The sequence below is a fragment of the Adiantum capillus-veneris genome, chromosome 20 (genome assembly GCF_014529385.1).
Source record: "Adiantum capillus-veneris isolate H3 chromosome 20, ASM1452938v2, whole genome shotgun sequence".
In the NCBI taxonomy this organism is placed as follows: domain Eukaryota; kingdom Viridiplantae; phylum Streptophyta; class Polypodiopsida; order Polypodiales; family Pteridaceae; genus Adiantum; species Adiantum capillus-veneris.
The window spans coordinates 24,524,783-24,539,202 of NC_140950.1; positions in this window are offsets into that span (position 1 = coordinate 24,524,783).

The window sequence follows — 14,420 nt, forward strand, 5'->3', positions numbered from 1 at the left end:
ACCCTATGATCCTATCTAAATGTAAAATAGTACTCTAGCTAGCCAGAGGGACCTCTATCCTCAAGGTAGTCTCGGTCACCTACTTACGGCCATCGTCCTAGCAGCGACGCCAATGTTGGCTGATACGCCGCGACGGACGTCAGCATAGCGAGAACTCACCTAACATATAATGTCAACTGAGGACGAAGCTCGACCCGCAGGCGTGTGGAAGCAAGAAAAGGGTGTCAACCTCTACTCGACCGACTAATGACTATTTCCTAGAGAGATATCAAATCTACGTGCCATTGGTTCTGTGAATATGAGAGTCTCCTATGATGCTACCACAAGCCAAAAGCCCATCAAATGATCTCAAAACTTCACAAAACTTAAGGGAAGTCCTACACACACTGGAAGGCCGCTATCCCTAAGGTCTATGACCAAAAATCCTAACCCAATACCCTTCGTGCAGAAAACGCGTAGGATGTCTGGTTGGATTTTACAGGTCACTATTTCTAAAATCTATCATGCCTAATGTATAGCTATACTCGATCTGATCCCATGGATATGCTGAAATGAAAAAACGGACAACGTTTACTCACCAAAACTCCAAAAGTAGCTCGTGGGTGAATCTGCCAAAACACAAACGAACGCACGTGATGTAAGCATCAACGCATAGCTCTCCTCGTGGGCAACACGCTACTGCTCTTCGTTTGAGATTTCGACCACCGTAGCTCTTGTAGCACACACACACACACACACACACACTCTCTCACTCTCTCGCAGTCTCCCAGTCGACACAGCAGATAAGATTATTAGAAGTCTCTTTACAAACTTTAGGTTTTGGTTTATATAGTGAGGCGGTCCGGGGCGGGCAACAAGAAGAGCGGCCTCTAAACACCCTTCGAGGCTCCCGTGCTGCTCAATTGGGGCTGGGGCAAGAACAATCAGAGACAACAATAACCCATAGCTAGAAACCAAACAAAAAAAGGGACACCACCTAGTTGTAGATGCGAACTAGGACGCACGTGATATCTCCTTGTACTCAAACGCACAAAGAGAGGGGAATGCAAGATAGCCACACACACCAAACACAAACATTCACCATGCCAGAGAGAGGTAAAGCGCACAAATCAACTTGAGCAACTCATTCTTAGCCTTAAAGACTAGATGCACACAAAGCTTGATGAGAAATAGAGAGACAACACAAAACTTGACCTTGTTGCCAATACACAAATTGTCTTAGGGTCACGGGAGCCCTCTCACCGAGCACCCTCTTACAATTGAAAGTTTTGGCAAACAATTCAACAAGCCCTCAAACCACAAAGCATGAAAGTGACAACAAACTTCAAGGACAATATACCTTCAACCACCTGATGAGCCAACTTATCAAGTCAATTTGGAGAGAAGAGTCATAGTTGCAGCATACAATTGCACCCAAAACTATGAATCTTATTTATGGACAAAAGTAGGCTACAAGTGTGATTGCAGAGTATAGTATCACTCCACTCCTCTAGATGGCATAACTAACTTCAAGCTTCTCCATGCACCTATGTGTAGTGATGAAATAGAGCACTCACAATGCACACACTCTACACAACTAGGCTTGAAGAGTGGTGTGTTATGTGTTGAGAATGGTGTGGTGTAGTGTGATCATGGGATGATTTACAAGGGAGAGAAGGGCTCTATTTATAGGTTTTAGAAGCCCCAATTTGGATTAGTCCTAATCAAGTTTATTTGAAGGAATAAAATATTATGCATATTTTTATTTTTTTTAATGAGGGTGGGTCTCTCTTGTCCTTTGAGTCACATGGATGTGGGCTCAAGGGAAGAGAATTATTGAGGATGAAAGGAGAGAGGATTGAGTGAATAATTTGGGAGTGCCTACTCTAGTAGAGGGTGCATTTTACAATAAGGTTAGTGGTTAGTAGTTAGTAATTATCACTAAAAAATATTTACAAAATCATTCACCAAATGGTGAGATATATGATGAGAAAATTTAGAGAAGGAATGAGCTTGTAAAGAGAGGTTGAAGCTTTGGAGAAGTTGACATTCACCTCTTTACAGCACCGGTAGAAGAAGCGGTCAGCATGGCGAAGTAGCGCGTGTCGATGAAGCTATGTTATCTTCAAACCTTGGAAAATTCATGATAAAGACTTCATTTGCAAAGGTTAACCTTGGATTTTTTCTGATTTTTTGAAGTTCTTTAAAAAGATGAATAGAGTATGGTAATATGGACATATATGTAGAGAGAAAGGGAGACACATAGGGTGTAGAAATGGAGGATGAAGGCTATGGAGATGTGAGAGATGTGTCAATGGTGAAGAGGGTGAATTAGGACATGGGAGTTGCAGGTTTGGGAGTGGGAAGGAGAGGGAGGAGTGTGTGTGAAAGAGGAAAATGATAAAGTGGAAGAGGGAGTGTGGCTGCATAGCATGGGCAAACTGGGGTCCACCAATAAAATCATAGCTCACAGCTCATAGCTCAAAAAAATATGAAAAAATTTGAGGTGAAATTTCAGCTTACAAGCTACAACTTTTATTTGTATCACCTTTTCAAATTCGGGGAGCATGTGATCTTTAAAAATTCAGCAAAACCGACTATTTTTTCCATTGCACAAGGTCCTTGTGAGGTCCTTCTTTGGATGATTCTTTTGAATACCTCCAAGAGTGAGCTCCCTATGGTGCATGCATGCATTCCACATACCCTTGACCTTATTTGGTAGGTCTATAATTGAAGATATTGTTGAGATCATGATATAAGTGAATAATACAACTAAGAAAATCAAATATTGAGGGGTCTAAAAAAATATGTACATGTCAAATATAAATAATATAGGTGGAAAAAATATAAAGGGGTCAAAATAAATCTCTCTCATTATAAGTCTACCATAAAAAGATGAATATTTTTGGTGGTATAATTTATGAGAGTAATAGAGAATAGATGTAGGAAGGAAAAAATCACAATAGTGAAAAAATATACACATAATAGAACTAGTTTTTTTGGATTTTTGTTGGGATAGAGTTACACCAAAAATAAGAGAAGCTTGCATGAAATTATTTTTATATGGAATAAAGAGTATGCAAAATGGTAAGAAAAAATATGGTAATGGTGAGTCAATGTACATAGCATAAATAACACACCATAAGTAGAAATATTTAAATAAATACCAAAATAATTATGAAAAATCCTTTTATTTAGGCCCTATATACAATGAAATATTTACACACAAATGGGCCATAATATACTTATAATTTTTATTTTTAAAATTTTTTTTGGCTCAACTAGCCCAGTGACTAGCTAATTAAGGGTTTTTAAGAAAATATAGGGAAAGTCTCCTAACTCACACACGCCTATGTACAGTGAAATGGTAGGGATAACCAAAATGTTTGAGTGATTTGATAGGGTGAGGTAGCTTACTATGGCAATTATGGAAAGCTGAAAAACGGCTATCAATAGTAAACCTTAGAAAACCTAATGTCCGGCCAAAATGACTTGATTTGTCCCTAGGCTTCTATAGAGCTTACTTACAACACCGTGATCTGGCTTTGCTCATCCAACAAGCATTTGTGGCCAAAATACAATTGCCAACTTTAAATATGAGGTTCGTGTAAACATTACAAAAGTGGCCGTAATGGCTCAAAATGATAATAACAGGATATTCGATGATGTCCATGAGCTTGTATCTTCACATTACAGCATCCATCTTCATCTTCATCACTTCTTCAGCATCTTCATATGGAATCTTCAGAGAATCTTTGAGGAATCTTCATAGAATCTTTGTGGAAGCGTTGTTGAAAGGTTGGCTTGTCAATAGAGAGAATCTCAAAGTTTACTTGGAAAGAGGTTCAAAATGTCCAAAAGTGTTTTCGCACAAACTTTCTCCAAGTTAAGATGAAAATACCATATATGTTCCTACTTCTTGAGTCGGGATCTCTTCCAATTGAGGTTATGGGCATGGAAAGGGTTTTGGAGTACATGATAAAAATGCATCAAAACCCCTCACATCAACTTTCTACAATTGCATGGGAAGCAAGAAAAAAAGTTCAAACGACGCATAGAAGCAAGATCTTGAGCACGGTATCGGGGGATATGTGTTCGCTACGTGAGCCGGGCAGGCGCCGGGCCTCTGGCTGTGGGAGGTGTGAAAGAGAGAGAACAAGACACAATGACAACTCTACCAATCACCGCAATCATCAATTAATTGAATATTACTTTGAGTACAACTTAGTCCTTACGCCAAGGTGGGCTATTAACAGCACCGTCACATGGATCATCTGCTAACTAGAAGTTTAGGCTCCCGCTTTACAGAATTAACCGGGCCGTTAACGACACCAGACTTAAAAGAATGTTAATTCAATATCTATATGATGACGGTTGTGGAAATGTCCTCCTGTTGCTTTATACTGTCTTTGAATTATCTGCTTGAATTGCCTTCAAGAGCGCTCTGCAATGCTCCTTTTCCTTGCTTAACCTTGTTTTCTCCTTGCCTTTTTAATCACGGTCGCTCATCTTATGCTCGATGAGAGAGAGACTTCATTTTTTCTTTTACCTTCGATCTGTCTTTCTTGCCTTGGCTTGCTCCGATCTTGGTTGCTTCGACCAAGCTCGCCCTTCCTTGTTTGCTTTGACTTACTCCTTTGTTTGTCCCGCCGACCAAGCTTCAAGCTCCGTTTTCTCGAACTTACCACTCCTTGGTACTTCATGCCCTCTCAAGCTTCACAAGGTCCGAGAGAGAGAGAGTGTGAAAGAAAGATTAACCCTCCTGGATCCCCTATGTCGCCATGGCCGAGAGAGAGAGAGAGAGAGAGAGAGAGAGAGAGAGAGAGAGAGAGAGAGAGAGAGCTCCTTTGGCTCCCTTCCTCCTTGCCTTGGCTCCTTTCTCCTCGCCTTGGCTCCTCCTCGTTATGCCTCGAAATCGTTCCAGCTCTTCCCTCTTCACTCGTTGGCTTCCAATACCCTCATGAAAAAGCGATTTCTCTATTAATAGCAGTAGCGCCAGGCGTGCTCTTCCCTTAGCAGTAGCGCCAGGCGCTACCGATGTGGCGTGGAAAAAGCCTTTGATGACGCGGCAGTGGCGGATTTTGGAGCAGCGCAAAAAAGGCCGAGAGTGATGCCGAAAACGTTCACCCCAGGATCGTGAGGATTTTGCGCTTCGTGGCCATGCCTGCATGAGCATCCGAATGGACGCTGCAATCTCAACCTTCTTCCCTGCGCTGCGCATCACGCTGCCTGGCCTTCGCCATGCCTTGTTGTTTCTTGGCTTCACACTTTAAAAAAATACCCCTTAAGGGTTTTGGGCCATCATGCCTTTGGGCGGCTTTTAGGGGTTGAGTGGGCGGCCATGCCCTTGGCCTTTGGGCGGGCGGCTTTTGCTTTAGCTTGGGTGGGTGGCCCTTAAAGGGCACCCCATTTAGCATACATATCAACTAAGGCATTGCCAAGCACAGCCGAGCATCCTCGTCCAACAATCTCATCATGGAATCTCTCACCTTGAGGTAAATCCCGCAACGAATGCATTCCAAGAGACCACATTCCAAACACGAAGCTCTTCAAGCACTTTTTGTGCTTTCGTAACGGCAGCATATAAAGCATACACATCATGCTTTTGTAAAGGTGCCATTGTTGGTATACGCAGCGGCCAATTCATTGTTCAGAGTGACATACCAGCCAAAGCAACCCTTAACTGACAATAACATCCGGATTCGAAAATTCATCCTGCTTAGTTGTGCCGGCAGCTTGACAGCGGCCTCAAGCCATATTATCTCATGATCCTGAACTCAATCTCACGAGCCGTTAATTCCTTTAGACTTCTCAAACTGCATAGAGATCATACAAACCCTGTTGAGGAGGCCAAAATTCCCAGATGGCACACCAATCGAGTGGACTGAACTGGTATGGAGCTGGCTCTCGGTGAATCTTTAACGGCTAATATCTTGGCAATCGGAACTCCGATCCGCTGATCTAAAAAGACCAACACGTTCCACAAAGTGAGCACTTCAGGCCCGTGCATTCATTTCAATTCTGTCAACTCAGCTGCAATTGCACAATCCGGTACAGATTTGCAATCGACTTAAACTTCAAAGTGACATAACTTCTTCACCGTGGCTCCAATCGACGAGTCGTAAAGACAGGCCGGTAGAGCACTTCAAGCACTACAGTTTTAGATCATAATGTCTCATCTGTGGTCACTGTAAGCATACTCATTTTTGGCATCATTGGGGAATGTGTTGGCCCTTCTAAGCCGCATCTGGCCTACCTTAATCATTAAACTGGACCTGCTAACAAGCTGTGATCACTGACCATTAAATGTGTAGGCTTCAAAGAACCTTAGCTTTCATTTCTCTACTCTTTTTCTCATCATGGCAGGGGAGCTGCATGATATCCACCCCCTCTGAACCTGCACAGCCTCCGGTCTGTGCCAATAGCACTTCAATCTACATCTGCTACAGGTACCTTAAGCTCCTTACCCATTATCAGACTCACATAACTGGTAAACGTATGAAAAATGAACTAAGGTTTATACCCTATCATCAATGTTCTAGCTTAATCATTAGGTGGCTGTCCATCAAAAATCTCGAAACTATATCTGCCGTATCTTCAAAGCATATAATCATGGATAACTTGTTTAGTGAACCTCGCCAGACTCAAGTGTTCCAGTTAATGATGCACACGGCTTGACCATTAAGCTCTCTCTTAAGGAACCCTGTCAAGCTCAAGTATGCCTTACTCTGTCTGCACACGGAATGGCCGTCAAGTCCTTTACTTCAAGTTCTGTTAGCAAAACCAACTCAAAAGATGTGAAGACACTTCAGCAATTGTCCAAATAAGTCCACTGGATGCCAGGCATGTGATCTTATTGAACGCATAACCAAATTGTTTCGACTCAGCACAAATCTAGAAAACAAAAACCTTGTACCATGCAACCTGCTACATCAGATAGTTGGTACTCTTCAAATCTGCAAATGGAACTTTAGTAGCCCCCCCGGGATCAAACGGGAAACCAATCAATTGCCCCATTGTGAGCATTCCTTTTAAAAATTTGCACCATCCTCCAGGATCATAGGGAAAATACAAGAATTTCCAATCTTTATAGCATAAACATAGATTATCCCACAAATCTTCATACAAACCACCTGGATCATATGGCATATAAATCAATTGCTCAGGACCATACATATATCCGTCACCTCCTGGGTCAAAAGCTAGCTCAACATCCCCTACATCATAGGGTAATATCAGATTCCATATAGCATCAGGTAACACCAGATACTGCCATATCCCCTGTGCAACTGGCTCATGCAATTGTCGATCATCAATCACAGGTAAAAGTATTGGTAGTGCACCTTCACTTGCACTAGTATTGAAACCTTGATCATGCATATGTGAATACATCAAGTTTCTGGAAACAATCTCTTTATTAGGCTCAAAAGATGCATCTGAAAACAATTCTCTATCTCGTAAAGACTCAAAATCAAGTAGTGCATCATCCAAGAGCTGCATAAGTTCATCATTAGCTGAATCTGAATAAACTGGCTCATGCATGATTCTGGATTGATTGATATCTTTAGCATCTGCGTTTGAGAACCCTTCTAAAGCTTCGTCCAGTAAGCACATAAGGTCTAGGTCCAACACTTGAGAAGGTTCCTCCATCTTGTACATCTCAGGTTGCTGTAAACTAAGATTTCCACATGTGACATGCATACTAAAGACATCTGTTGTAGACTGATCCTCAAGTCTTTTACCCTCATCCAAATATCTTTGCACTTCTGCAGCACAAAGTTTAGCATGCACATTGAAAATTTCATCTACTGCCCTGTCTGTATCATCGGCACAATGAAACCAATCATAGTCAACATCAAAAGATTGCACATCACTATGCACCCCCTCTCATTCAAGCACATACTCTTGCTTAGCCAAGTCCTCAAAATCTGGTACATCCAAATTCAGTAAATCTAGTATACCAAAATCCATGGTCTTGCCGCTCTCAACAGCAGCCCTGCTTTGACCTATGACATCTGTATCATTAATCAACTCTTTGGCAAAACCTGTACCAGTATCATCAATCACCTCTATGGTTGTACCAGAAATTTTTTTCTTTGATTCTGAGTCAGTAGCAAACGTATAAGTTGTAACTGAATCTTCCCGCATGTCTACTTGAATTTGGTTGCACTCATTTACCTATAAAATTTCTTCTTGAGCTTTAGCCACTTCACTGTTTTGATCCCCTGATTTCTTTTCTTCATGTACATCATGCATAGGTTCTTTGAAAAATTCATTCTGTGTATCCCAAACTGCATGTGTAGATTCTTTGTAAAATTTACCCTGCGTAGTTTGAGGCTGTAGAGACTCACCCTCAAGGACTTCTACTTCATGCATGGCATCTGCAAAACCCAACCTTGCATACACAGCTTCAACTATGTCTTTATCATTAGCCTGTAAGAAGGTAGCATCCTGCACAATAAATTCATCAACCACAACTTCTAACTTTGATCGTACTTGTCCTCGAATATCTGTGTAGTCTGGTAGACTTAAACTCTGTTCTTGATAGATTTCATACTCCTCATAACGTGCTTGCAGAATAGCTTCTTTGAAATACTCCCAGTCGTCGTTGCAAGCTCTGGTAAAATCTTGAATCTGCTCCTTCACATCTGAACTCACTAACTGCTCAAAAGATTTGATAATCAATTCTTTTGGTATCCCTCTTACGTTGGTTTCCAGCTCATAGCACTCAAGGTAGCCCTGTGGATTGTATCCATCAAAAAGTCGTCTCTCATTGTATACTGCATCTAATGCTACATCCAAAGCTTCATCCATCTGATTTTTCTTCTTTATGGTCTCTATTTCAAGCAGAGATCCTTGAACCAATTGAAGCATCTTTGAAAAATTTGGAACTAATGACTTATCATCAAACCTGTTCGCACTTAATTCTGCAATCATCTTCATCATCTGCTCTAAATTCTCCATCTTTACCTCTCACCCCGGATCGTTTCGCATCGGGTTCACCAAAGATGTCGCGGGATATGTGTTCGCTACGTGAGCCGGGCAGGCACCGGGCCTCTGGCTGTGGGAGGTGGGAAAGAGAGAGACCAAGAGACAATGACAGCTCTACCAATCACCGCAATCATCAATTAATTGAATATTACTTTGAGTACAGCTTAGTCCTTACGCCAAGGCGGGCTGTTAACAGCACCGTCACTTGGATCATCTGCTAACTAGGAGTTTAGGCTCCCGCTTTACAGAATTAACCGGGCCGTTAACGACAACGGACTTAAAAGAATGTTAATTCAATCTCTATATGATGACGGTTGTGGAAATGTCCTCCTGTCTCTTTATACTGTCTTTGAATTATCTGCTTCAATTGCCTTCAAGAGCGCTCTGCAATGCTCCTTTTCCTTGCTTAACCTTGTTTTCTCCTTGCCTTTTTAATCACGGTCGCTCATCTTATGCTCGATGAGAGAGAGACTTCATTTTTGCCTTGCCCTTCGATCTGTCTTTCTTGCCTTGGCTTGCTCCGATCTTGGTTGCTTCGACCAAGCTCGCCCTTCCTTGTTTGCTTCGACTTACTCCTTTGCTTGTCCCGACCAAGCTTGAAGCTCCGTCTTCTCGAACTTACCACTCCTTGGTACTTCATGCCCTTTCAAGCTTCACAAGGGCCGAGAGAGAGAGTGTGAAAGAGAGATTAACCCTCCTGGCTCCCCTACGTCGCCATGGCCGAGAGAGAGAGATAGAGAATCCTCTCTTGCTTTGATTGGAGAGAGAGAGAGAGAGAGAGAGAGACAGAGAGAGCTCCTTTGGCTCCCTTCCTCCTCGCCTTGGCTCCTCCTCGTTATGCCTCGAAATCGTTCCAGCTTTTCCCTCTTCACTCGTTGGCTTCCAATACCCTCATGCAAAAGCGAGTTTTTTTATTAATAGCGTGCTCTTCCCTTAGCAGTAGCGCCAGGCGCTACCGACGTGGCGTGGGAAAAGCCTTTGATGACGTGGCAGTGGCGGATTTTGGAGCAGCGCAAAAAAGGCCGGGAGTGATGCCGAAAACGTTCGCCCCAGGATGGTGAGGATTTTTCGCTTCGTGGCCATGCCCGCCTGAGCATCCGAATGGACGCCGCGATCTCAACCTTCTTCCCTGCGCTGCCCGTCACGCTGCCTGGCCTTCGCCATGCCTTGTTGTTTCTTGGCTTCACACTTTAAAAAAATACCCCTTAAGGGTTTTGGGCCACCATGCCTTTGGGCGGCTTTTAGGGGTTGAGTGGGCGGCCATGCCCTTGGCCTTTGGGCGGGCGGCTTTTGCTTTAGCTTGGGTGGGTGGCCCTTAAAGGGCACCCCATTTAGCATACATATCAACTAAGGCATTGCCAAGCACAGCCGAGCATCCTCGTCCAACAATCTCATCATGGAATCTCTCACCTTGAGGTAAATCCCGCAACGAATGCATTCCAAGAGACCACATTCCAAACACGAAGCTCTTCAAGCACTTTTTGTGCTTTCGTAATGGCACCATATTAGGCATACACATCATGCTTTCGTAAAGGCGCCATAGTTGGTATACACAGCGGCCAATTCATTGTTCAGAGTGACATACCAGCCAAAGCAACCCTTGACTGACAATAACATCCGGATTCAAAAATTCATCCAGCTTAGTTGTGCCGGCAGCTGACAGCGGCCTCAAGCCATATTATCTCATGATCCTGAACTCAATCTGACGAGTCGTTAATTCCTTTAGACTTCTCAAACTGCATAGAGCGCATACAAACCCTGTTGAGGAGGCCAAAATTCCCAGATGGCACACCGATCGAGCGGACCGAATTGGTACGGAGCCGGCCCCCGGTGAATCTTTAACGGCTAATATCTGGGCAACCGAAACTCCGATCGCTGATCTAAAAAGACTGACATGCTCCACAAAGTGAGCACTTCAGGCCTGTGCATTCATTTCAATTCTGTCAACTCAGCTGCAGTTGCCCAATCCAGTATAGATCTGCAATCGACTTAAACTTGAAAGTGACATAACTTCTTCACCGTGGCTCCAATCGACGAGCCATAAAGACAGGCCGGTAGAGCACTTCAAGCACTACAGTTCTAGATCATAATCTCTCATCTGTGGTCACTACAAGCATACTCATTTTTGGCATCATTGAGGCATCTGTTGGCCCTTCTAAGCCGCATCTGGCATACCTTAATCATTAAACTGGACCTGTTAACAAGCCCTGATCACTGACCATTAAATGTGTAGGCTTCAAAGAATCTTAGCTTGCATTTCTCTGCTCTTTTTCTCATCATGGCAGTGGAGCTACACGACAACGGAATGGATGCAAGACATAAAGAAGTGGTTTGGGAGATGGAATGCATTAAATTTGCAACATGATGCCACAATTGACTGCAAGTGAATGAAGCTTTTCAACAATGTCAATGTATTACGGCTTGGGAGGAATCCGATGGGTCACAATTCATACGTTAGACCACCCATATTTCTCCCAATTACAAAACCATGTTCTTCGTGGAAAATTGTACTCACACTTACATGCTTGAGCCTATCCCCTTGTCAATGATACGCACTATCCCAACCATTCGGCTTAACTCCCAATCCCTATTATGTGAGACAGGGCATTGAGGCAATGGAGAAGAGTCAAATCAGATGTGCACATTACGCTCACTGCAAGTTTGCAAGTCTGAGTACCACACTACTACTAAGTGCTCAGCTTTTGGTCACATCCAAACTTGCTTCCCTCACATTTTTGGCCTTGACTTAGACCTACACACTTTCCTCTCCCAACCACAATGTGGGCTCTCCATTGCAACTCTCATCACCACAATTTTGGAGCATCGAGAGTCACTCATCATTCACACACATACTACATCACATGTAACTTTGGTGTCATCTCAGGGGATTCACCATGGAAAACTTATTGCACCACGTAAATGCAGCGGAGGGTTTTTTTTTACAAGTTACATAAGCGTATAAGTTAGGGGTAGGCCCCCAATAATTTATCTCCTAAGCTTAAAAATAAGGGAGGGGTTATCATATTTAGGGGGAGGGGGGGGGGGAGTGAGAATTTAATGGAAAAATGAAATTAATTTTTTGTGTTTCAAAATCATGGCTTCCCAAAAGAGCCTTCCCTCAAATTTATGAGTCAATAGCTACCAAGATATATGCAAGAACCAACACTGCTTTGTATCAATTGCTTGTTTTGTTATTATAGTTCATTTGTTGAGGGATGGAACCTATAAAGAGTTTGTATAGATGCAAATTTACACGGGGAACCTAGCACAACTTTATAACCATGTTTCTTAAGTAGTTTAGATGGGTCAGAATTGGATGAGTAGCTAGAGTACAGGTTGAACGGGCACATAGTTTGAAACTCAAACTAAGTCACTATGCTACACGCTCTTTGACTAGTTTTACTTAGTTAGATCATGTGAGACCTAAATTTTATATGTAAGATAGGGGTATGATATTTTTCTGCATTTACTTTTGTATAAGCACAGAAAGAGGGGTCATATTACCTAATATGAGTCGTATATAGGGGTTTTATCAAAGTTGTCCGCGCGCAGGTGGCATCCTGTTTTGTATATAGAATGAATCCCCCGGGTCCCATAGGTCATATTTGACCTACGAGGAAGATAATAAAATCTATCTATCTATCTCTCTTTCTCTCTCTCTCTCTCTCTCTCTCTCTCTCTATCTATGCATCCAGGTGTGAGACATGAGAGGGGTGCAAAGCATGTTCCAGGACATCATAGAGGCTTCACCAGCTGAGTGGCTCACCCCTCTAGAGACAACAACTCCCAGATGAATGGGGGCATTCACGCAATTGGAGATTCCCATCGTAGTTTGTGCTTGCTCAAAGTCTATACCCCCCCATTGTTTGAGATCCAGGGAGAGGGTCATCTACACAAAGTCTCAATAGAGTCTCCATAAGTAGCAGAGTGTTGTTTTTAGAGGACATGACTAGTGGGAATTTGTGGGAGGACATGTATCCTAGATCTTGACCCATTAGATATTGAGATAGGCACTGGCAACTTTGGGTCTGGGAGAGATGCCCCTTGTCACTAGTGCGGTTGGATCCTAGAGAGTGGTTTTGGAGAGACCCCTTAGGCTCTTCAGCTGATCACCCTAGGATCACCTTCTTTTAGTACACTGTTTGATTGGGGTGACATATACTGGTAGCACAAAGAGAGGCTCCTCCTTTTGAAGCACCTCATTGGGAGGAGGAGGGTCTCACAATTGAGTTCTTGTCAGGTTTTTGGGAGCGTTTGTGGGACTCTAGACAATCAAGGCGAGTCACTTTGTTCCAATGGCTAGTTGCACATAGAGCTACATCAGTAGGGATCTAGCTAGTACGTAGTGTCTTGTCGGCCCTGTGCAGCTTGTGACAATCCTTTGGAGAGTCATCATCACTATCTGTGGTATTGCCCCATGGCATAGCAGGTTTGACTTTGAGAATTTAGATTGATGCCAACTCTTTCCACAATGCAACAATTCACTTGGGCTGATGTAGCCTGGTCCACCCTCATGGACCCTACATTCCATTTTGAGTTAGGCTCCACCAACAGGATGATAGTGATTCAAGGGGGCCAACCTACACTTCAACCTGCCATAGAGCTTACCCTCAGGAAGTGGTGCAGTGAGAGAGAGGTGTGATGGGAGCTCATCTATGATGTGACACTATCGTTCATTTGGCGGGCCTGTTGCTTTCACATTTTCGAGGCTCGCCCTGTCCCACCAGTGGAGACTGTTTGTGACTTTTGGTTGGAGCTAATTCATACTCTCATGGGTTAGTTCAAGAGACTTCAGGGCAGCTCTGACCGCATACGAGAGTGTAGAGAGGCTTTCTTATGACTCTAGTGCCCAAGTTCTTTTTTCTCCATGGTCTAGGATGCACCTAGATGGCACTACCAAGCACCTCTATGGATCTTCCCGCCTCCCATTTTGTGATTTAGCCTCATTACTCACTGGCTCGGGGGGTTCACTATGTGTAAAACTACCATATCACGTGCGTTCAAGACATGTTTGTAAAACCCCTTATTTGTGAATTTGGTTAGGAATATAATGCACCCTTTGCTTTTAAAATCTGTAAGGTTTTTTCAAATTTGAAAAAACTTTAATGTCCTTCTGTATATATATTTATGTAAGTTTCAAGAACTTTAAATAAGTTCTATTGAACTCACGTGATAGATTACATTTTTATTAGGTGACCTCCGTGGGCTCACTGGAAGAGTCTCCCCGTGCCTTTGATGTAGCCCTCTCTAGTAGAGGTGGTTTGTAGCCCTAGGGGCAGTTTTATTAACTAATGGAAGGATCTTTTTCTTGGGGAAATTCTTTTTAGCAGCTTTTGACTTCTATTAATCTTCACAAGGGGCCTCTCCCACAAACCTCTCTTCCCCTCTTCAAAGGTCCTTCTCACGAATAGTCTTCAGAGAGCCTGTTAAGAAGCATTTCCTGCAACAAC